The 22,961-nt window shown below is 47.4% G+C and overlaps 13 non-coding genes and 1 pseudogene across 13 annotated transcripts; 8 read left to right on the top strand and 6 right to left on the bottom strand.

Annotated features, from left to right (window-relative positions):
* Positions 1 to 5,364: 5,364 nt before the first annotated feature.
* Positions 5,365 to 5,528, top strand: LOC135046244 (U1 spliceosomal RNA). Its single transcript, XR_010238571.1, has one exon. It is a non-coding gene; the product is annotated as a U1 spliceosomal RNA (small nuclear RNA).
* A 152-nt stretch (positions 5,529 to 5,680) lies between these two features.
* On the top strand, positions 5,681 to 5,815 carry LOC135046264 (U1 spliceosomal RNA; annotated as a pseudogene).
* A 702-nt stretch (positions 5,816 to 6,517) lies between these two features.
* LOC135046235 (U1 spliceosomal RNA) lies at positions 6,518 to 6,681 on the top strand. Its single transcript, XR_010238562.1, has one exon. It is a non-coding gene; the product is annotated as a U1 spliceosomal RNA (small nuclear RNA).
* Positions 6,682 to 6,833: 152 nt separating this feature from the next.
* LOC135046255 (U1 spliceosomal RNA) lies at positions 6,834 to 6,996 on the top strand. The gene has a single exon (XR_010238582.1). It is a non-coding gene; the product is annotated as a U1 spliceosomal RNA (small nuclear RNA).
* Positions 6,997 to 7,667: 671 nt separating this feature from the next.
* LOC135046238 (U1 spliceosomal RNA) lies at positions 7,668 to 7,831 on the top strand. The gene has a single exon (XR_010238565.1). It is a non-coding gene; the product is annotated as a U1 spliceosomal RNA (small nuclear RNA).
* Positions 7,832 to 7,983: 152 nt separating this feature from the next.
* Positions 7,984 to 8,146, top strand: LOC135046268 (U1 spliceosomal RNA). Its single transcript, XR_010238591.1, has one exon. It is a non-coding gene; the product is annotated as a U1 spliceosomal RNA (small nuclear RNA).
* A 671-nt stretch (positions 8,147 to 8,817) lies between these two features.
* Positions 8,818 to 8,981, top strand: LOC135046225 (U1 spliceosomal RNA). The gene has a single exon (XR_010238552.1). It is a non-coding gene; the product is annotated as a U1 spliceosomal RNA (small nuclear RNA).
* Positions 8,982 to 15,405: 6,424 nt separating this feature from the next.
* LOC135046278 (U5 spliceosomal RNA) lies at positions 15,406 to 15,521 on the bottom strand. The gene has a single exon (XR_010238598.1). It is a non-coding gene; the product is annotated as a U5 spliceosomal RNA (small nuclear RNA).
* Positions 15,522 to 15,807: 286 nt separating this feature from the next.
* On the bottom strand, positions 15,808 to 15,924 carry LOC135046228 (U5 spliceosomal RNA). The gene has a single exon (XR_010238555.1). It is a non-coding gene; the product is annotated as a U5 spliceosomal RNA (small nuclear RNA).
* Positions 15,925 to 16,194: 270 nt separating this feature from the next.
* On the bottom strand, positions 16,195 to 16,310 carry LOC135046274 (U5 spliceosomal RNA). Its single transcript, XR_010238594.1, has one exon. It is a non-coding gene; the product is annotated as a U5 spliceosomal RNA (small nuclear RNA).
* Positions 16,311 to 16,454: 144 nt separating this feature from the next.
* LOC135046266 (U1 spliceosomal RNA) lies at positions 16,455 to 16,618 on the top strand. Its single transcript, XR_010238590.1, has one exon. It is a non-coding gene; the product is annotated as a U1 spliceosomal RNA (small nuclear RNA).
* A 3,841-nt stretch (positions 16,619 to 20,459) lies between these two features.
* Positions 20,460 to 20,572, bottom strand: LOC135046232 (U5 spliceosomal RNA). Its single transcript, XR_010238559.1, has one exon. It is a non-coding gene; the product is annotated as a U5 spliceosomal RNA (small nuclear RNA).
* Positions 20,573 to 20,847: 275 nt separating this feature from the next.
* On the bottom strand, positions 20,848 to 20,963 carry LOC135046280 (U5 spliceosomal RNA). Its single transcript, XR_010238600.1, has one exon. It is a non-coding gene; the product is annotated as a U5 spliceosomal RNA (small nuclear RNA).
* A 275-nt stretch (positions 20,964 to 21,238) lies between these two features.
* On the bottom strand, positions 21,239 to 21,354 carry LOC135046282 (U5 spliceosomal RNA). Its single transcript, XR_010238602.1, has one exon. It is a non-coding gene; the product is annotated as a U5 spliceosomal RNA (small nuclear RNA).
* Between the last annotated feature and the right edge of the window lie 1,607 nt (positions 21,355 to 22,961).

The following is a 22,961-nucleotide window of genomic DNA, read 5'->3' as shown; positions in this document are numbered from 1 at the left end:
TGCACAGTGACATGGCATGGCCACTAGAGATGTGCACCGGAAATTTTTCGGGTTTTGTGTTTTGGTTTTGGGTTCGGTTCCGCGGCCGTGTTTTGGGTTCGAACGCGTTTTGGCTAAACCTCACCGAATTTTTTTTGTCGGATTCGGGTGTGTTTTGGATTCGGGTGTTTTTTTCAAAAAACCCTAAAAAACAGCTTAAATCATAGAATTTGGGAGTCATTTTGATCCCAAAGTATTATTAACCTCAATAACCATAATTTCCACTCATTTTCAGTCTATTCTTAACACCTCACACCTCACAATATTATTTTTAGTCCTAAAATTTGCACCGAGGTCGCTGGATGACTAAGCTCAGTGACCCAAGTGGCCGACACAAACACCTGGCCCATCTAGGAGTGGCACTGCAGTGTCACGCATGATGGCCCTTCCAAAAAACACTCCCCAAACAGCACATGACGCAAAGAAAAAAAGAGGCGCAATGAGGTAGCTGTGTGACTAAGCTCAGCGACCCAAGTGGCCGACACAAACACCTGGCCCATCTAGGAGTGGCACTGCAGTGTCACGCAGGATGGCCCTTCCAAAAAACACTCCCCAAACAGCACATGACGCAAAGAAAAAAAGAGGCGCAATGAGGTAGCTGTGTGACTAAGCTCAGCGACCCAAGTGGACGACACAAACACCTGGCCCATCTAGGAGTGTCACTGCAGTGTCACGCAGGATGGCCCTTCCAAAAAACACTCCCCAAACAGCACATGACGCAAAGAAAAAAAGAGGCGCAATGAGGTAGCTGTGTGACTAAGCTCAGCGACCCAAGTGGCCGACACAAACACCTGGCCCATCTAGGAGTGGCACTGCAGTGTCACGCAGGATGGCCCTTCCAAAAAACACTCCCCAAACAGCACATGACGCAAAGAAAAATAAAAGAAAAAAGAGGTGCAAGGTGGAATTGCCTTGGGCCCTCCCACCCACCCTTATGTTGTATAAACAGGACATGCACACTTTAACCAACCCATCATTTCAGTGACAGGGTCTGCCACACGACTGTGACTGAAATGACGGGTTGGTTTGGACCCCCACCAAAAAAGAAGCAATTAATCTCTCCTTGCACAAACTGGCTCTATAGAGGCAAGATGTCCACCTCATCATCCTCCGATTCATCACCGTGTACATCCCCCTCCTTACAGATTATCAATTCGTCCCCACTGGAATCCACCATCTCAGCTCCCTGTATACTTTGTGGAGGCAATTGCTGCTGGTCAATGTCTCCACGGAGAAATTGATTATAATTCATTTTAATGAACATCATCTTCTCCACATTTTCTGGAAGTAACCTCGTACGCCGATTGCTGACAAGGTGAGCGGCGGCACTAAACACTCTTTCGGAGTACACACTTGTGGGAGGGCAACTTAGGTAGAATAAAGCCAGTTTGTGCAAGGGCCTCCAAATTGCCTCTTTTTCCTGCCAGTATACGTACGGACTGTCTGACGTGCCTACTTGGATGCGGTCACTCATATAATCCTCCACCATTCTTTCAATGGTGAGAGAATCATATGCAGTGACAGTAGACGACATGTCCGTAATCGTTGGCAGGTCCTTCAGTCCGGACCAGATGTCAGCATCAGCAGTCGCTCCAGACTGCCCTGCATCACCGCCAGCGGGTGGGCTCGGAATTCTGAGCCTTTTCCTCGCACCCCCAATTGCGGGAGAATGTGAAGGAGGAGCTGTTGACCGATCAAGTTCCGCTTGACTTGATAATTTTCTCACCAGCAGGTCTTTGAACCCCTGCAGACTTGTGTCTGCCGGAAAGAGAGATACAACGTAGGTTTTAAATCTAGGATCGAGCACGGTGGCCAAAATGTAGTGCTCTGATTTCAACAGATTGACCACCCGTGAATCCTGGTTAAGCGAATGAAGGGCTCCATCCACAAGTCCCACATGCCTAGCGGAATCGCTCTGTCTTAGCTCCTCCTTCAATGTCTCCAGCTTCTTCTGCAAAAGCCTGATGACGGGAATGACCTGACTCAGGCTGGCAGTGTCTGAACTGACTTCACGTGTGGCAAGTTCAAAAGGTTGCAGAACCTTGCACAACGTTGAAATCATTCTCCACTGCGCTTGAGACAGGTGCATTCCACCTCCTATATCGTGGTCAGATGTATAGGCTTGAATGGCCTTTTGCTGCTCCTCCATCCTCTGAAGCATATAGAGGGTTGAATTCCACCTCGTTACCACTTCTTGCTTCAGATGATGGCAGGGCAGGTTCAGGCGTTTTTGGTGTTGCTCCAGTCTTCTGTACGTGGTGCCTGTACGCCGAAAGTGTCCCGCAATTCTTGTGGCCACCGACAGCATCTCTTGCACGCCCCTGTCGTTTTTTAAATAATTCTGCACCACCAAATTCAAGGTATGTGCAAAACATGGGACGTGCTGGAATTTGCCCAGATATAATGCACGCACAATATTGCTGGCGTTGTCCGATGCCACAAATCCACAGGAGAGTCCAATTGGGGTAAGCCATTCTGTGATGATCTTCCTTAGTTGCCGTAAGAGGTTTTCAGCTGTGTGCGTATTCTGGAAAGCGGTGATACAAAGCGTAGCCTGCCTAGGAAAGAGTTGGCGTTTGCGAGATGCTGCTACTGGTGCCGCCGCTGCTGTTCTTGCGGCGGGAGTCAATACATCTACCCAGTGGGCTGTCACAGTCATATAGTCCTGAGTCTGCCCTGCTCCACTTGTCCACATGTCCGTGGTTAAGTGGACATTGGGTACAACTGCATTTTTTAGGACACTGGTGAGTCTTTTTCTGAGGTCTGTGTACATTTTCGGTATCGCCTGCCTAGAGAAATGGAACCTAGATGGTATTTGGTACCGGGGACACAGTACCTCAATCAAGTCTATAGTTGGCTCTGAAGTAATGATGGATACCGGAACCACGTTTCTCACTGCCCAGGATGCCAAGGCCTCAGTTATCCGCTTTGCAGCAGGATGACTGCTGTGATATTTCATCTTCCTTGCAAAAGACTGTTGGACAGTCAATTGCTTGGTGGAAGTAGTAAAAGTGGTCTTACGACTTCCCCTCTGGGATGACCATCGACTCCCAGCAGCAACAACAGCAGCGCCAGCAGCAGTAGGCGTTACACTCAAGGATGCATCGGAGGAATCCCAGGCAGGAGAGAACTCGTCAGAATTGTCAGTGACATGGCCTGCAGGACTATTGGCATTCCTGGGGAAGGAGGAAATTGACACTGAGGGAGTTGGTGGGGTGGTTTGCGTGAGCTTGGTTACAAGAGGAAGGGATTTACTGGTCAGTGGACTGCTTCCGCTGTCGCCCAAAGTTTTTGAACTTGTCACTGACTTATGATGAATGCGCTGCAGGTGACGTATAAGGGAGGATGTTCCGAGGTGGTTAACGTCCTTACCCCTACTTATTACAGCTTGACAAAGGCAACACAAGGCTTGACACCTGTTGTCCGCATTTCTGTTGAAATACTTCCACACCGAAGAGCTGATTTTTTTGGTATTTTCACCAGGCATGTCAATGGCCATATTCCTCCCACGGACAACAGGTGTCTCGCCGGGTGCCTGACTTAAACAAACCACCTCACCATCAGAATCCTCCTTGTCAATTTCCTCCCCAGCGCCAGCAACACCCATATCCTCCTCATCCTGGTGTACTTCAACACTGACATCTTCAATCTGACTATCAGGAACTGGACTGCGGGTGCTCCTTCCAGCACTTGCAGGGGGCGTGCAAATGGTGGAAGGTGCATGCTCTTCACGTCCAGTGTTGGGAAGGTCAGGCATCGCAACCGACACAATTGGACTCTCCTTGTGGATTTGTGATTTTGAAGAACGCACAGTTCTTTGCTGTGCTTTTGCCAGCTTAAGTCTTTTCATTTTTCTAGCGAGAGGCTGAGTGCTTCCATCCTCATGTGAAGCTGAACCACTAGCCATGAACATAGGCCAGGGCCTCAGCCGTTCCTTGCCACTCCGTGTGGTAAATGGCATATTGGCAAGTTTACGCTTCTCCTCTGACGATTTTTATTTAGATTTTTGAGTCCTTTTTTTACTGATCTTTTGTGTTTTGGATTTTACATGCTCTGTACTATGACATTGGGCATCGGCCTTGGCAGACGACGTTGATGGAATTTCATCGTCTCGGCCATGACTAGTGGCAGCAGCTTCAGCACGAGGTGGAAGTGGATCTTGATCTTTCCCTATTTTTGGAACCTCAACATTTTTGTTCTCCATATTTTAATAGGCACAACTAAAAGGCACCTCAGGTAAACAATGGAGATGGATGGATACTAGTATACTTATGGATGACGAGTGACTGACGACACAGAGGTAGCTACAGCCGTGGACTACCGTACTGCGTCTGCTAGTATAGAGATGATAATTAATGATATAAAAAAAAAATATATATAACTACTGTAGGTATATATAATATAATGACGGACCTGGTGGACACTGTCAGCAGACTGCTAAACTACTAGTATGAAGAAGATAGAAAAAAACTTCCACCACAGGTAGGTAGGTATACAATTATGGACGAGCACTGACGACACAGAGATAGCCACAGCCGTGGACTACCGTACTGCGTCTGCTAGTATAGAGATGATAATTAATGATATAAAAAAAAATATATATAACTACTGTTGGTATATATAATATAATGACGGACCTGGTGTAATTCAGATCTCTTTGTCTCAGGTCTCTCTCCAGCCTAGTTTGCTGTCTGTTTCCACTTCTCTTTTCTTGAGCCGCTGCCTTCTATGCCCTTGTGCACTCTCCTGACTTCTCCTGTCTGCTTACTTTGTGCCTTCCAACGCACAATGCAAACTACAGGTAGTGCTGCAGGGCCCACACCCTTTTACCTTGCCTTACAGAGCAGCTCTGGAGCTGTTACAGTGCCCAGCTGCAGCAAGAAATCAGCTTGAATGCTTCAGGTGCTGGGGCATAGCCAACAAGAGCCCCACACCGACGGAGGGTGGAGGTGTTTAATGCAAACTAGGGGTCAGCCAAGCGCCGCAAAAGGCCGCCATGCCCTGCATGCCCCTTTTCTCTTTTCATATGCAGACGAGGGTTGAAGCCAACTTTGACCCACTGCTTGGATGACATCACCATATGCAAATCCATCTGCGGCAGGCCTTCCCCCAGGAATGCTTGCACTAGTTGTTGCATTTGGTTTGTTGTTTGGGGGTGCTTCAGTATTAGGCAGCCTTCTGCCCTCCCATGTTCATCTGAAAATATGTGTTCTCCCTGCAGTTGTTGTCCCCAGATGAGAGTTCCCTTGTGCTGCCTCAGTTGAATCTCCTTTACTTGACAGAGATGTGCCTGAGCAGCGGCCCTCCCCAGCCCTATCCCAAATCATACTTATTTTGCATAGGAGATAACATGGTCATGAAGATTGTTCTCCCAGGGTTAGGTTCATTCATTGCATTCTGGGTATGCTGACCTCTGTGATTTCCCCAAATGTGGGAAACTCAACTGCATTATTTGTGGTAGTGGGGGACTGTGTTTGTGCTTTCCTCTGGTCAGCTCTGGTAAAAGTCAGATTTCTTTGTCTCAGATCTTCCTCTAGCCTTGTTCTTCTTTCAAGAGTTCCCTTGTGCTGCCTCAGTTGGATCTCCTTCACTTGACAGGGGGGTGCCCGAGCAGCGACCCTCCCCAGCTCTAGCCCAACTCCTACTTACCTGCCAGGTTAGATACTATGATCATGAAGTTGCTTCTCCCAGGGCAAGGCTCACCCATTGCACTCTGGGTGTGCTGCCCCTGCGATTTCCCCAAATGTGGGAAACTTGACTGCATAATTTGTGTTTCCCCTAGTCGGCTCTCATATAATTCAGATCTCTTTGTCTCAGGTCTCTCTCCAGCCTAGTTTGCTGTCTGTTTCCACTTCTTTTTTCTTGAGCCCCTCCCTTCTACACCCTTGTGCACTATCCTGACTTCTCCTCCTGTCTGCTTACTTTGTGCCTTCCGATGCACAATGCAAACTACAGGTAGTGCTGCAGGGCCCACACCCTTTTACTTGCCTTACAGAGCAGCTCTGGAGCTGTTACAGTGCCAAGCTGCTGAAAGAAATCAGCTTGAATGCTTCAGGGGCTGGGGCATGGCCAACATGAGCCCCACACCGAAGGAGGGTGGGGGTGTTTAATGCGAACTAAGGGTCATCCAAGCGCCGCAAAAGGCCGCCCTGCCCTGCATACCCCTTTTCTCTTTTCATATGCAGATGAGGGTTCCAGCCAACTTTGGCCCACTGCTTGGATGACATCACTGTATGCAAATCCGTCTTCTGCAGACCTTCCCCCAGGAATGCTTGAACTAGTTGTTGCATTTGGTTTGTTGTTTGGGGGTGCTTCAGTATTAGGCAGCCTTCTGCCCTCCCATGTTCATCTGAAAATATGTGTTCTCCCGGCAGTTGTTGTCCCCAGATGAGAGTTCCTTTGTGCTGCCTCAGTTGAATCTCCTTTACTTGACAGAGATGTGCCTGAGCAGCGGCCCTCCCCAGCCCTTTCCCAAATCATACTTATTTTGCATAGGAGATACCATGGTCATAAAGATTGTTCTCCCAGGGTGAGGTTCATTCATTGCATTCTGGGTATGCTGACCCCTGTGATTTCCCCAAATGTGGGAAACTCAACTGCATTATTTGTGGTAGTGGGGGACTGTGTTTGTGTTTTCCTCTGGTCAGCTCTGGTAAAAGTCAGATTTCTTTGTCTCAGATCTTCCTCTAGCCTTGTTCTTCTTTCGAGAGTTCCATTGTGCTGCCTCAGTTTGATCTCCTTCACTTGACAGGGGGGTACCCAAGCAGCGACCCTCCCCAGCTCTAGCCCAACTCCTACATACCTGCCAGGTGAGATACTATGATCATGAAGGTGCTTCTCCCAGGGCAAGGCTCACCCATTGCACTCTGGGTGTGCTGCTCCTGCGATTTCCCCAAATGTGGGAAACTTGACTGCATAATTTGTGTTTCCCCTGGTCGGCTCTCGTATAATTCAGATCTCTTTGTCTCAGGTCTCTCTCCAGCCTAGTTTGCTGTCTGTTTCCACTTCTCTTTTCTTGAGCCGCTGCCTTCTATGCCCTTGTGCACTCTCCTGACTTCTCCTGTCTGCTTACTTTGTGCCTTCCAACGCACAATGCATACTACAGGTAGTGCTGCAGGGCCCACACCCTTTTACTTGCCTTTCAGAGCAGCTCTGGAGCTGTTACAGTGCCCAGCTGCTGCAAGAAATCAGCTTGAATGCTTCATGGGCTGGGGCATAGCCAACATGAGCCCCACACCGACGGAGGGTGGAGGTGTTTAATGCGAACTAAGGGTCATCCAAGCGCCGCAAAAGGCCGCCATGCCCTGCATACCCCTTTTCTCTTTTCATATGCAGATGAGGGTTCCAGCCAACTTTGGCCCACTGCTTGGATGACATCACCGTATGCAAATCCGTCTTCTGCAGACCTTTTCCCAGGAATGCTTGTACTAGTTGTTGCATTTGGTTTGTTGTTTGGGGGTGCTTCAGTATTAGGCAGCCTTCTGCTCTCCCATGTTCATCTGAAAATATGTGTTCTCCCTGCAGTTGTTGTCCCCAGATGAGAGTTCCCTTGTGCTGCCTCAGTTGAATCTCCTTTACTTGACAGAGATGTGCCTGAGCAGCGGCCCTCCCCAGCCCTATCCCAAATCATACTTATTTTGCATAGGAGATACCATTGTCATGAAGATTGTTCTCCCAGGGTGAGGTTCATTCATTGCATTCTGGGTATGCTGACCCCTGTGATTTCCCCAAATGTGGGAAACTCGACTGCATTATTTGTGGTAGTGGGGGACTGTGTTTGTGCTTTCCTCTGGTCAGCTCTGGTAAAAGTCAGATTTCTTTGTCTCAGATCTTCCTCTAGCCTTGTTCTTTTTTCGAGAGTTTCCTTGTGCTGCCTCAGTTGGAGCTCCTTCACTTGACAGGGGGGTGCCCGAACAGCGACCCTCCCCAGCTCTAGCCCAACTCCTACTTACCTGCCAGGTGAGATACTATGATCAGGAAGGTGCTTCTCCCAGGGCAAGGCTCACCCAATGCACTCTGGGTGTGCTGCTCCTACGATTTCCCCAAATGTGGGACACTTGATTACATAATTTGTGTTTCCTCTGGTCGGCTCTCGTATAATTCAGATCTCTTTGTCTCAGGTCTCTCTCCAGCCTAGTTTGCTGTCTGTTTCCACTTCTCTTTTCTTGAGCCGCTCCCTTCTATGCCCTTGTGCACTATCCTGACTTCTCCCGTCTGCTTACTTTGTGCCTTCCAAAGCACAATGCAAACTACAGGTAGTGCTGCAGGGCCCACACCCTTTTACTTGCTTTACAGAGCAGCTCTGGAGCTGTTACAGTGCCCAGCTGCTGCAAGAAATCAGCTTGAATGCTTCAGGGGCTGGGGCATAGCCAACATGAGCCCCACACCGAAGGAAGGTGGAGGTGTTTAATGCGAACTAGGGGTCATCCAAGCGCCGCAAAAGGCCGCCATGCCCTGCACACCCCATTTTTATTTTCATATGCAGACGAGGGTTGAAGCCAACTTTGACCCACTGCTTGGATGACATCACCATATGCAAATCCATCTGCTGCAGGCCTTCCCCCAGGAATGCTTGCACTAGTAGTTGCATTTGGTTTGTTGTTTGGGGGTGCTTCAGTATTAGGCAGCCTTCTGCCCTCCCATGTTCATCTGAAAATATGTGTTCTCCCTGCAGTTGTTGTCCCCAGATGAGAGTTCCCTTGTGTTGCCTCAGTTGAATCTCCTTTACTTGACAGAGATGTGCCTGAGCAGCGGCCCTCCCCAGCCCTATCCCAAATCATACTTATTTTGCATAGGAGATACCATGGTCATGAAGATTGTTCTCCCAGGGTGAGGTTCATTCATTGCACTCTGGGTATGCTGACCCCTGTGATTTCCCCAAATGTGGGAAACTCGACTGCATTATTTGTGGTAGTGGGGGACTGTGTTTGTGCTTTCCTCTGGTCAGCTCTGGTAAAAGTCAGATTTCTTTGTCTCAGATCTTCCTCTAGCCTTGTTCTTCTTTCGAGAGTTCCCTTGTGCTGCCTCAGTTGGATCTCCTTCACTTGACAGGGGGTGCCCGAGCAGCAATCCTCCACAGCTCTAGCCCAACTCCTACTTACTTGCCAGGTGAGATACTATGATCTTCACTGTTAGGGCAATCAGGATGTGGAATTCCCTGCCAGGGAAGGTGGTAATGGCGGACTCTGTAATTGGATTTAAAAAAGGAATGGATACATTTCTGAATGAAAAAGCTATCCAAGGTTATAATACTTAAAATATCAACATGGTTATTCCGGGGGTAACATGAGTTATAGTAGTTAACTAGTCATAAAACATTATTCAGCAAGTATGTAGAATCATCACAACTTAAAACAGGTTGAACACGATGGGCAATTTGCCTCTATTCAACCTCAAAAACTATGTTACTATATGTTACTATATTACTATGTTACTGTAGTATACAGAACACCACAATGTAATGAGCAGTGATAGTGAGCACTGATGAGGATACTAGAACTGACACTGAGCAGCAAGATGCAGCACTGGACTATTAGTAATGTACTGTAGTATGCTGAGCACCACAATGCAGCACAAGACAATGAGCAGTGATACTGAGCACTGATGAGGATACTACTGAGAACTGACACTGAGCAGGAGAGACACACTACTAGTATTACTGAGCAGCAATAAGTAACCACTGATACTGAGCACTGATATTGAGATTTCCACTGAGAGAACATAGCCACGTCCTCTCCGCTCTCTCTTCAATGCACGAGTAAAAATGGCGGCAACGCGCAGCTCTTTATATGGAATCCGAATCTCGCGAGAATCCGACAGCGGGATGATGACATTTTCCCTTGTTCAGGTTTTCCGAGTCAGGCGGGAACAACCGAGCCTGCCTCGGACCAGTGTAAACCACGTGGAGTTCGTCGGGAATTCGGTTCTCGGAGAACCGAACCCGCTCCTCTCTACCTTATACCCATCAATTTTTTTATTTTCAATCTAAGCCCCTGCAGTTTTCTGTAAGCATCTGCTTCGCTATGATGATCAACAAGTCACAAGGGCAAACACTCAGGGCTTGAGGCGTAGATCTTAGGACCAGCTGCTACAAGCATGGCAGAGGTGTCACTATCACTGGTGACACCCAGAGAGGTGGCGAGGGAGATTGTAATGCAGTGCGCGCAGATAAGCAGTGCAATGGTAAAAAGGAGGCATGGTTTCATAGGTAGGGACGTGGCCTGGTGGCCTGAATCTACATTTTGTTGCTCCGGGTGTCCCGGGGGTTGGGGGCTGCACCCGGGGACTAGTGTGTGTGCGGTGCTGGCTCCTGCACAGTGACAGTGCATGGCCACCGAGCATGACGCCTCCATTCTTGACCATGCTGTAATTGCAGTCGCACTGCAGTTCAGCGTGATCATATAAAATGGTGTAGCCTCCTGCTGGTGCAGACTGTATGTGCGCGCAGGAAGCCGCCACCATTTTTGTGATCACAGCGGCTGAATGTGATGTCATACAGCCGCTGTGACCACGCCCCCTGTGTCTCCTCCGTTGCAGACCCCATTTTGAAGCCTTGCCCCCGCACCGCTCCATCCCTGACTTGGAAATGGAGTGTTGCTGACCCCCCTCTCCCCCCCCCCCCCCGCCCCGATTGACAGGCAGAGGCGATCGCATTCTCTGCGGGGTGCCGCAGAAAATGTAGGCACATGCGTATGCTCTTAGCAATTTTTGCAGTTGGATCGCTTATTGTGATTGCAATCCAACCTGAATCAGGCCCTATTACCTATCACAATGCGCTGCGGGCAGTACAAAATTGGGTTAATATAGGAGTAAAACTCCCAGACCTGTGCTCCTTAACTGTACCTGGTGGCTAGTGGAGCGGCTGCCCAGTAATCAGTGTCCACGCCAGTGCGCACACGGTCCACCCCCTACGGCCACGCTCCCCTTCATCAGCGGCCTCGTGATCCGGAAGGGCGGTGTGTGTGTGACTGACCTTAGGAAGAAACTGGAGCCTCCGCTGCAGTGACCCAGCAACCAGGGCACGGGAGTATACAGCGCCGCTGGGAGTGATGAAGCTGCAGTAAAGATGTCTATTAGACCTAGCCTGCTGCAGCCCTTGTAGATTCTCATAAAACAAGTTCTTCTTTTCTTGTCAAAATTAATAGCTAAGAATAGGCTGCTTGAGGCAGGCCCCTGTTAAGAGGCCTGCTACTGAAGGCACCAACTACAAACTGAGCTCCCTGTTCATGGAAGCGGGGTTATAGAGGAGAATGCACTGAGCATCTTGGGAACAGTCAAAAGCTTTGAGCCGGTTGGTGCCTCAGATCAAGATCCTACTCTACACCCCAATGTGAATCCTTGTGGAGTCCAGTGTACCCCACAGAAGAAATTAATGTGTCACACCCATTGGCAGCAACCTTAGAATAGCTGCTGACGGGCACAATTGAGAAAGGAAGGGGGGGGGGGGGACATTTGAATCCAGCACATAGATGCAATTCAAATATGTAATTTGTACCTTCCTATTTTAAAATATAATGGATGAACCTCACCCTGTGAGAACAATCTTCATGATCAAGAGATCTCATATGCAAAATAAGTATGAGTTGGGATAGGGCTGGGGAGGGTGGCTGCTCGGGCAGCCCCTCCCCCGTCAAGTTAAGGAGATTCAACTGAGGACGCACAAGGGAACTCTCGTCTGGGGACAACAACTGCAGGGAGACCACATCTGTTCAGATGAACATGGGAGGGTGGAAGGCTGCCTAATATTGAAGCACCATCAAATATCAAACCATATGCAACAACTAGTACAAGCATTCCAGGGGGAAGGTCTGCAGAAGACGGATTTGCATACGGTGATGTCATCCAAGCAGTGGACCAAAGTTGGCTGGAACCCTCATCTGCATATGAAAAGAGAAAAGGGGCATGCAGGGCATGGCGGCCTTTTGCGGTGCTTGGATGACCCCTAGTTCGCATTAAACACCCCCACCCTCCTTTGGTGTGGGGCTCATGTTGGCCATGCCCCATCCCCTGAAGCATTCAAGCTGATTTCTTGCAGCAGCTGGGCACTGTAACAGCTCCAGAGCTGTTCTGTAAGGCAAGTAAAAGGGTGTGGGCCCTGCAGCACCACCTGTAGTTCGCATTGTGCGTTGGAAGGCACAAAGTAAGCAGACGGGAGGAGAAGTCAGGATAGTGCGCAAGGGCATCCTTTTCTCTTAGTCCGTAGAGGATGCTGGGGTCACATTAAGAACCATGGGGTATAGACGGGATCCGCAAGAGACATGGGCACTTTAAGACTTTCAAAGGGTGTGAACTGGCTCCTCCCTCTATGCCCCTCCTCCAGACTCCAGTTATAGGAACTGAGCCCAGGGAGACGGACATTTCGAGGAAAAGATTTATTGTTAAACTAAGGTGAGCATCTTACCAGCTCACACCTTAAGCATGCCGCATGCTGGGGTCACATTAAGAACCATGGGGTTATACCAAAGCTCTTGAACGGGTGGGAGAGTGCGTACGACTCTGCAGCACCGAATGACCCAACTTGAGGTTATCATCAGCCAAGGTATCAAACTTGTAAAACTTAGCAAAAGTGTTTACTAAATAGCTGCTCGGCAAAATTGCAATGCCAAGACTCCCCGACCAGCTGCCCAGGATGAACCCACCTTTCTAGTAGAATGGGTCTTCACCTATTTCAGTAACGGCAATCCTGCCGTGGAATGAGCATGCTGAATCTTACCACAGATCCAGCGCATAATGGTCTACATGGAAGCAGGACACCCAATCCTGTTGGGAGCATACAGGACAAACAGAGCCTCTGTTTTCCTAATCTGAACCGTTCTGGTGACATAAATTTTCAAAGTTCTGACCACAGCCAGAGACTTTGACTCAACGAAGGTGTCAGTGGCCAAAGGCACCATGTGGAAAGATGAACCACCTTCGGCAGAAATTGTTGACGTGTCCTCAATTCTGCTCTATCTTCATGAAAGATCAAATAAAGGATCTTGTGATACTGCATGGTTTGTACTGTTTTCCATGTGCTCCCAGATCTTTCAAGCAAGTAGCATGGTCAAGAAAGTTCTGTTTGAAAAGTAACAACATTTACTGTCATTGTTATAGAATTTGGGAGAAAAAACAAGAAGAAATCTGCACTGTTGACGCACTGGACAGAATGAATGAATCATAAAATATAACCTTTATTAAGTATGTATTAAAATTGGATAAATATTAATATTATTATCCCAAACTGCAGTGAAACATAAAGGTTAAAATCACAGAACTAACATACATGTGCATAAGAAGAATAAAGAGATGTGAAAAAAAGGTTTAAAAAGCGTGTCCGTGTGTGATTATTTTTGAAGGCACAACCCTGGCGGGGTTGTTTATATAGATATATATGTTGCTAATAATCACTTTCTAGCGTAATGTTATTAAATAGCTGTTAGTATCTATGTCGTCAGGTACCACTGGGTCGTATCCTATATACTCCCTTCACTCAATAGGGGTTACCTCCCGGGAAGCCATCCCCATTGGCGAATTTGTGGGGGTGATTGAGTATAACCGGTAAGCTAACCTCCAATTTGTGGGGTGCTTAGGTAGATGGGGATCACTTATTTCTCTGTGTCCCCTAAGACTATATTCCTAAATTCAATACCATAGGGGGATAGCTTTCTATATCGGATAAGGAATCACTTGATAGGGAAATCTCTATGCATCATGGAAAGATCATATTTATTAATATCCAAACTAAAAAAATGATGAATAGCTTTAATTTAGCTGTTTAGATATAGTTAATTGGCGAGATATACCAACAGGTGCGGTTGCCTTAAGGAATATGGCAATTCCAATATAAATAGCAGCCCTCCTTCATATAATCAGCCAGATCTTATTAAATCTGGTCCAGATATAGCCGTTCAGATATACTTAATTGACAACATATATCAATCGGTGGGGTTGCCTTAAGGAATATAGCAATTCCAATTCTCATATAAATAGCAACCTTCCTTCATATATTCAGCCAGATCTTATTTAATCTGATCTAGGCGTAGGCAATAATGCTTTCCTTAGAGGTATAGCCACCTCAATTCTTATTAGGAAGCAAAGTGTCTGTCATAATGGTTTATCCAATTCATCTAAGAAATAATATATTCCATGTGTCAGAGATTCATTACTCTCTATTTACACTGTTAAAGAGTTAATTCTTATTATGTTACAGTGTAATGAAATTATCATATAGGGAGATGTGGCAATTCCATGTGCTATATATATAATAACCCTTAGTGGTCCAGATTCCACAATGAGGAATTTTCTTATAAACCGCTGAAACACACAGCTGTTTGACTGACTTCCAAATATATCTATCTCACTTTGTAACAGTCTTATGATAGAGAAACTGTTACATATTCGGTCACTTAGTTATCTAAAGGTAAACAGACTCAGTGTGAGGGTAATATAATATATCAAATGCGCTGTCAATAATCGTGGTAACTGGTGTAATAATGTGGTATATTGAGTATGCTAGTAAGGCATATAACTGCTCTCCAGCCTTTAAGTGTTACCAATCAATTTGTTACACTGTAAAGGATTTATGGTGTCCTGTTAGGACATGCAGCTGCTAGGCTGACTCAAAGATTTATCCATTTGTAACAATTATGTAACAGTTATATACATGTTACTGGTATTACATAGAAATAGTATGACACAGGCCAGCAGTCCCATGTGTCTAGATTCCACAATAGGAGATTTTCTTTGTCTTATAAACTGCTGGAACACACAGCTGCTAGACTGACTTCAAATATATATATTACTTTGTAACAGTCTTATAGTAAAGAGACTGTTACACACTGTCATTTAGTTATCTCAAGGTTAGCAGATTCTGTGTGAGGATAGTGTTCTGTTAGAACATGCAGCTGCTAGGCTGACTCATAGAAAATGTATCCATTTGTAACAAATGACACATACAGCATTAAATTAATATCTATAGCAGCCCATGTGACATCTCTACTCTTATCATAATTGTCTGGTTATTGCCAATCTGGACAGCAGGAGTGATATATATTCACTAGTCCCAATATCCCATCATATAAATATACCCACACTGATATACTTTCTTATCAAGAGTTATTAGTAGCTATCTGTATGCACTTTAGACATTGTAATTGCTAAGTGACATCATATCTAGTGTATTCCTTTCTTATAGCTCAGCTTCTATTCCCTATTAGTGGAGACTAACAGCTAACATCATAATCATATATTTTTGTTTTATAACATTTCACATGAGTCAAATACACGAGGACACGCCGTGCCCTACACGCGTGTTTCACTGCATCTATGGCAACTTACATTAAAGCTAACAAGAAAGCACACTCGTTCTGTCTTTAAACAGATAAAAGAAACCCCAATAATATGGGGCATGCAAAAATTTAGATAAAACTCAGTTTTGCTCCTCTCCACGGAAATCTTTAGTAAAAGGCGAAAGATTTGTTCGTTCTGAAGAGAAACCAGAGCATGACCAAGATTCCACCTGTCGCCTGAGTGCCATGCCAGCAGTCCTCATTCAGCTCAAAGTGAGCACCCAATATGAAAGAAAGAAAGCAGATTTCTCACCAGGCTTCCCCTTGCTATAAGCATGGTTTGTACTCTTTTCCATGTGCTCCCAGATCTTTCAAGCAATTAGTATGGTCAAGAAAGTTCTGCTTGAAAAGAAACAGACATTTACTGTCATTGTTATACAAATAAACTTACATTAAAGCCAACAAGAAAGCTCACTCGTTCTGTCTTTAAACTGATAAAAGAAACCCCAATAATATGGGGCATGCAAAAATTGAGATAAAACTCAGTTTTGCTCCTCTCCACGGATAATCTTTAATAAAAGGCGAAAGATTTGTTCATTCTGAAGAGAAACCAGAGCATGACCAAGATTCCACCTGTCGCCTGAGTGCCATGCCAGCAGTCCTCATTCAGATCAAAGTGAGCGCCCAATTTGAAAGAAAGCAGATTTCTCACCTGGCTTCTCCTTGCTATAAGCATGGTTTGTACTGTATTCCATGTGCTCCCAGATCTTTCAAGTAAGTAGCATGGTCAAGAAAGTTCTGTTTGAAAAGAAACAAACATTTACTGTAATTTCTATGCAAATGAGCTTTCATTAAAGCACACTCATTCTATCTTTAAACCGATAAAAGAAACCCCAAAAAGATGGGGCATGCAAAAATTGAGGTAAAACTCAGTTTTGCTCCTCTCCACGGAAATCTTTAGTAAAAGGCGAAAGATTTGTTCGTTCTGAAGAGAAACCAGAGCATGACCAAGATTTTCATCTGAAAATATGTGTTCTCCCTGCAGTTGTTGTCCCCAGATGAGAGTTCCCTTGTGCTGCCTCAGTTGAATCTCCTTTACTTGACAGAGATGTGCCTGAGCAGCGGCCCTCCCCAGCCCTATCCCAAATCATACTTATTTTGCATAGGAGATACCATGGTCATGAAGATTGTTCTCCCAGGGTGAGGTTCATTCATTGCATTCTGGGTATGCTGACCCCTGTGATTTCCCCAAATGTGGGAAACTCGACTGCATTATTTGTGGTAGTGGGGGACTGTGTTTGTGCTTTCCTCTGGTCAGCTCTGGTAAAAGTCAGATTTCTTTGTCTCAGATCTTCCTCTAGCCTTGTTCTTCTTTCGAGAGTTCCCTTGTGCTGCCTCAGTTGGATCTCCTTCACTTGACAGGGGGTGCCCGAGCAGCAATCCTCCACAGCTCTAGCCCAACTCCTACTTACCTGCCAGGTGAGATACTATGATCTTCACTGTTAGGGCAATCAGGATGTGGAATTCCCTGCCAGGGAAGGTGGTAATGGCGGACTCTGTAATTGGATTTAAAAAAGGAATGGATACATTTCTGAATGAAAAAGCTATCCAAGGTTATAATACTTAAAATATCAACATGGTTAATCCGGGGGTAACATGAGTTATAGTAGCTAACTAGTCATAAAACATTATTCAGCAAGTATGTAGAATCATCACAACTTAAAACAGGTTGAACACGATGGGCAATTTGCCTCTATTCAACCTCAAAAACTATGTTACTATATGTTACTATATTACTATGTTACTGTAGTATACAGAAAACCAAAATGCAATGAACAGTGATAGTGAGCACTGATGAGGATACTAGAACTGACACTGAGCAGCAAGATGCAGCACTGGACTATTAGTAATGTACTGTAGTATGCTGAGCACCACAATGCAGCACAAGACAATGAGCAGTGATCTGAGCACTGATGAGGATACTACTGAGAACTGACACTGAGCAGGAGAGACACACTACTAGTATTACTGAGCAGCAATAAGTAACCACTGATACTGAGCACTGCTATTGAGATTTCCACTGAGAGAACATAGCCACGTCCATTCCGCTCTCTCTTCAATGCACGAGTAAAAATGGCGGCAACGCGCAGCTCTTTATATGGAATCCGAATCTCGCGAGAATCCGACAGCGGGATGATGACATTTTCCCTTGTTCAGGTTTTCCGAGTCAGGCGGGAACAACCGAGCCTGCCTCGGACCAGTGTAAACCACGTGGAGTTCGTGGGGAATTCGGTTCTCGGAGAACCGAACCCGCTCCTCTCTACCTTATACCCATCAATTTTTTTATTTTCAATCTAAGCCCCTGCAGTTTTCTGTAAGCATCTGCTTCGCTATGATGATCAACAAGTCACAAGGGCAAACACTCAGGGCTTGAGGCGTAGATCTTAGGACCAGCTGCTACAAGCATGGCAGAGGTGTCACTATTACTGGTGACACCCAGAGAGGTGGCGAGGGAGATTGTAATGCAGTGCGCGCAGATAAGCAGCGCAATGGTAAAAAGGAGGCATGGTTTCATAGGTAGGGACGTGGCCTGGTGGCCTGAATCTACATTTTGTTGCTCCGGGTGTCCCGGGGGTTGGGGACTGCACCCGGGGACTAGTGTGTGAGCGGTGCTGGCTCCTGCACAGTGAAAAGGCATGGCCACCCAGCATGACGCCTCCCTTCTTGACCATGCTGTAATTGCAGTCGCACTGCAGTTCAGCGTGATCATAAAAAATGGTGTAGCCTCCTGCTGGTGCAGACTGTATGTGCGCGCAGGAAGCCGCCACCATTTTTGTGATCACAGCGGCTGAATGTGATGTCATACAGCCGCTGTGACCACGCCCCCTGTGTCTCCTCCATTGCAGACCCCATTTTGAAGCCTTGCACCCGCACCGCTCCATCCCTCACTTGGAAATGGAGTGTTGCTGACCCACCTATCCCCCCCCCCCCCGCCCCGATTGACAGGCAGAGGCGATCGCATTCTCTGCGGGGTGCCGCAGAAAATGCAGGCACATGCGTATGCTCTTAGCAATTTTTGCAGTTGGATCGCTTATTGTGATTGCAATCCAACCTGAATCAGGCCCTATTACCTATCACAATGCGCTGCGGGCAGTACAAAATTGGGTTAATATAGGAGAAAAACCCCCAGACCTGTGCTCCTTAACTGTACCTGGTGGCTAGTGGAGCGGCTGCCCAGTAATCAGTGTCCACGCCAGTGCGCACACGGTCCACCCCCTACGGCCACGCTCCCCTTCAACAGCGGCCTCGTGATCCGGAAGGGTGGTGTGTGTGTGACTGACCTTAGGATGAAACCGGAGCCTCCGCTGCAGTGACCCAGCAACCAGGGCACGGGAGTATACAGCGTCGCTGGGAGTGATGAAGCTGCAGTAAAGATGTCTATTAGACCTAGCCTGCTGCAGCCCTTGTAGATTCTCATAAAACAAGTTCTTCTTTTCTTGTCAAAATTTATAGCTAAGAATAGGCTGCCTGAGGCAGGCCCCTGTTAAGTGGCCTGCTACTGAAGGCACCAACTACAAACTGAGCTCCCTGTTCATGGAAGCGGGGTTATAGAGGAGAATGCACTGAGCATCTTGGGAACAGTCAAAAGCTTTGAGCCGGTTGGTGCCTCAGATCAAGATCCTACTCTACACCCCAATGTGAATCCTTGTGGAGTCCAGTGTACCCCACAGAAGAAATTAATGTGTCACACCCATTGGCAGCAACCTTAGAATAGCTGCTGACGGGCACAATTGAGAATGGAAGGGGGGGGGGGGACATTTGAATCCAGCACATAAATGCAATTCAAATATGTAATTTGTACCTTCCTATTTTAAAATATAATGGATGAACCTCACCCTGTGAGAACAATCTTCATGATCAAGAAATCTCATATGCAAAATAAGTATGAGTTGGGATAGGGCTGGGGAGGGTGTCTGCTCTGGCAGCCCCTCCCCCGTCAAGTTAAGGAGATTCAACTGAGGAAGCACAAGGGAACTCTCGTCTGGGGACAACAACTGCAGGGAGACCACATCTTTTCAGATGAACATGGGAGGGCGGAAGGCTGCCTAATACTGAAGCACCATCAAATATCAAACCATATGCAACATCTAGTACAAGCATTCCTGGGGGAAGGTCTGCAGCAGACGGATTTGCATACAGTGATGTTATCCAAGCAGTGGGCCAAAGTTGGCTGGAACCCTCATCTGCATATGAAAAGAGAAAAGGGGCGTGCAGGGCATGGCGGCCTTTTGCAGTGCTTGGATGACCCCTAGTTCTCATTAAACACCCCCACCCTCCTTTGGTGTGGGGCTCATGTTGGCCATGCCCCATCCCCTGAAGCATTCAAGCTGATTTCTTGCAGCAGCTGGGCACTGTAACAGCTCCAGAGCTGTTCTGTAAGGCAAGTAAAAGGGTGTGGGCCCTGCAGCACCACCTGTAGTTCGCATTGTGCGTTGGAAGGCACAAAGTAAGCAGACGGGAGGAGAAGTCAGGATAGTGCGCAAGGGCATCCTTTTCTCTTAGTCCGTAGAGGATGCTGGGGTCACATTAAGAACCATGGGGTATAGACGGGATCCGCAAGAGACATGGGCACTTTAAGACTATCAAAGGGTGTGAACTGGCTCCTCCCTCTATGCCCCTCCTCCAGACTCCAGTTATAGGAACTGTGCCCAGGGAGACGGACATTTCGAGGAAAGGATTTATTGTTAAACTAAGGTGAGCATCTTACCAGCTCACACCTTAAGCATGCCGCAGAACGTGGCATTCAACAGAACACAAGCCAACGGCATGAACAATTGCAGCGTGGCCTAAGTAAAAGGGGGTGTGACTTCGCGGGAGGACCCGCGATCGCGAGTCACGCCCCCGTTTTCGGCACTGAGGGGGCATGCCCAGCGCTCTGTGAGCCGCTGGCATGCCACCTCTCCCTCTGACTTCAGTGAATAGACGCTGTGCGCATGCGCACAGCGTCTATTCACCGCTGCTCTGCTAAGCAGGGCAGCGACAGACAGAGCCTCCCAACTGTCCTCCCCACCGCGGGACACTGCGGCCCGCAGGTGGGACAGCGGGACAGTCCCCAAAAAACGGGACTGTCCCGCGAAAATCGGGACAGTTGGGAGGTATGATATGGGGCATGCAAAAATTGAGATAAAACTCAGTTTTGCTCCTCTCCACGGAAATCTTTAATAAAAGGCGAAATATTTGTTAGTTCTGAAGAGAATCCAGAGCATGACCAAGATTCCACCTGTCGCCTGAGTGCCATGCCAGCAGTTCTCATTCAGCTGAAAGTGAGCACCCAATTTGAATGAAAGAAAGCAGATTTCTCACCAGGCTTACCCTTGCTATAAACATGGTTTGTACTCTTTTCCATGTGCTCCCAGATCTTTCAAGCAATTAGTGTGGTCAAGAAAGTTCTGTTTGAAAAGAAACAAACATTTACTGTAATTTCTATGCAAATGAGCTTACATTAAAGCACACTCGTTCTATCTTTAAACAGATAAAATAAAACCCCAATAAGATGGGGCAAGGAAAAAATGAGATAAAACTCAGTTTTGCTCCTCTCCACGGAAATCTTTAGTAAAAGGCGAAAGATTTGTTCGTTCTGAAGAGAAACCAGAGCATGACCAAGATTCCACCTGTCGCCTGAGTGCCATGCCAGCAGTTCTTATTCAGCTCAAAGTGAGCACCCAATTTGAAAGAAAGAAAGCAGATTTCTCACCAGGCTTCCCCTAGCTATAAACATGGTTTGTATTTTTTTCCATGTGTTCCCAGATCTTTCAAGCAATTAGTATAGTCAAGAAAGTTCTGTTTGAAAAGAAACAAACATTTACTGTCATTTCTATGCAAATGAGCTTACATTAAAGCACACTCGTTCTATCTTTAAACCGATAAAATAAAACCCCAATAAGATGGGGCATGCAAAATTTGAGATAAAACTCAGTTTTGCTCCTCTCCATGGAAATCTTTAGTAAAAGGCGAAAGATTTGTTCGTTCTGAAGAGAAACCAGAGCATGACCAAGATTCCACCTGTCGCCTGAGTGCCATGCCAGCCAGGGCCGGCTCCAGGCCTACTAGCACCCTGAGCGAGAAAATGTAAAAGTGCCCCCCCCCCATGCGCGCGCCGAAGGCGCGCGCGCCCTTGGAAAAGTGGGTGTGGCCTCTTGAAAAAGTGGGCGTGGTCTCGTCCCCCAGCAGTGCCAGCTACACATGACATGCCCTCCAGCAGTGCCAGCTACACGTGCTAGTGTTCACTTTTTAGGGCAGGTTGCTGATCACAGGGAGGGCACATTTTTAAGTTAGGTGGGCAAAATGATGTACATACTGTAATGCTTGTTGTTCCCATTTCCACACGCTAAAGCATGGACAGTGCGCGCCGAAGGCGCGCAGCAAAAATTTAGGGGAGTTACTTCGTGGGGAAGGTGCGTAGCCACATTATAGTGGCAATTCACATTACACCACACAGTAGTGCAGCTAATACACATTGCACCAGGTAGAACCTCCTATAAGAGCACGTTAGACACATTGCGCCAGGTAGAGCACTGAGACACACTGCCCAGCCACAGACGCCTAGCGGGAACACTACATGATATGCCCCCCAGCAGTGCCAGCTACACATGACATGCCCCCCAGCAGTGCCAGCTACACGTGACATGCCCCCCAGCAGTGCCAGCTACATAAATGGCCACACAGTTCCAGATGGATAAATGCCCCCACAGCGCAGATATGCCCCCACAGTGCCACATACATTAATGCCCTCACAGTGCAAGATATGCCCCCACAGTGCAAGAAATGTCCCCACAGTGCAAGAAATGCCCCCACAGTGCAAGAAATGCCCCCACGGTGCCAGATACATAAATGCCCCCACGGTGCCAGATACATAAATGCCCCCACGGTGCCAGATACATAAATGCCCCCACGGTGCCTGATACATAAATGCCCCCACGGTGCCAGATACATAAATGCCCCCACGGTGCCAGATACATAAATGCCCCCACGGTGCCAGATACATAAATGTCCCCACGGTGCCTGATACATAAATGCCCCCACGGTGCATGATACATAAATGCCCCCACGGTGCATGATACATAAATGCCCCCACGGTGCCTGATACATAAATGCCCCCACGGTGCCTGATACATAAATGCCCCCACAGAGCCAGATAAATGCCCCCACAGTGCCAGATATGTCCCCACAGTGCCAGATATGCCCCCACAGTGCCAGATATGCCCCCACGGTGCCAGAAATGCCCCCACAGTGCCAGATAAATGCCCCCAGTGCCAGATAAATGCCCCCACAGTGCCAGATAAATGCCCCCACAGAGCCAGATAAATGCCCCCACAGTGCCAGAAATGCCCCCACAGTGCCAGAAATGCCCCCACAGTGCCAGATATGCCCCCACAGTGCCAGATATGCCCCCACAGTGCCAGATATGCCCCCACAGTGCCTGATATGTCCCCACAGTGCCAGAAATGCCCCCACAGTGCCAGAAATGCCCCCACAGTGCCAGATAAATGCCCCCACAGAGCCAGATAAATGCCCCCACAGAGCCAGATAAATGCCCCCACAGAGCCAGATAAATGCCCCCACAGTGCCAGAAATGCCCCCACAGTGCCAGAAATG

This window comes from Pseudophryne corroboree, unplaced genomic scaffold, assembly GCF_028390025.1.
Source record: "Pseudophryne corroboree isolate aPseCor3 unplaced genomic scaffold, aPseCor3.hap2 scaffold_923, whole genome shotgun sequence".
NCBI classification, from domain to species: Eukaryota; Metazoa; Chordata; class Amphibia; order Anura; family Myobatrachidae; genus Pseudophryne; species Pseudophryne corroboree.
This window is presented reverse-complemented; position numbering and strand designations above follow the sequence as displayed.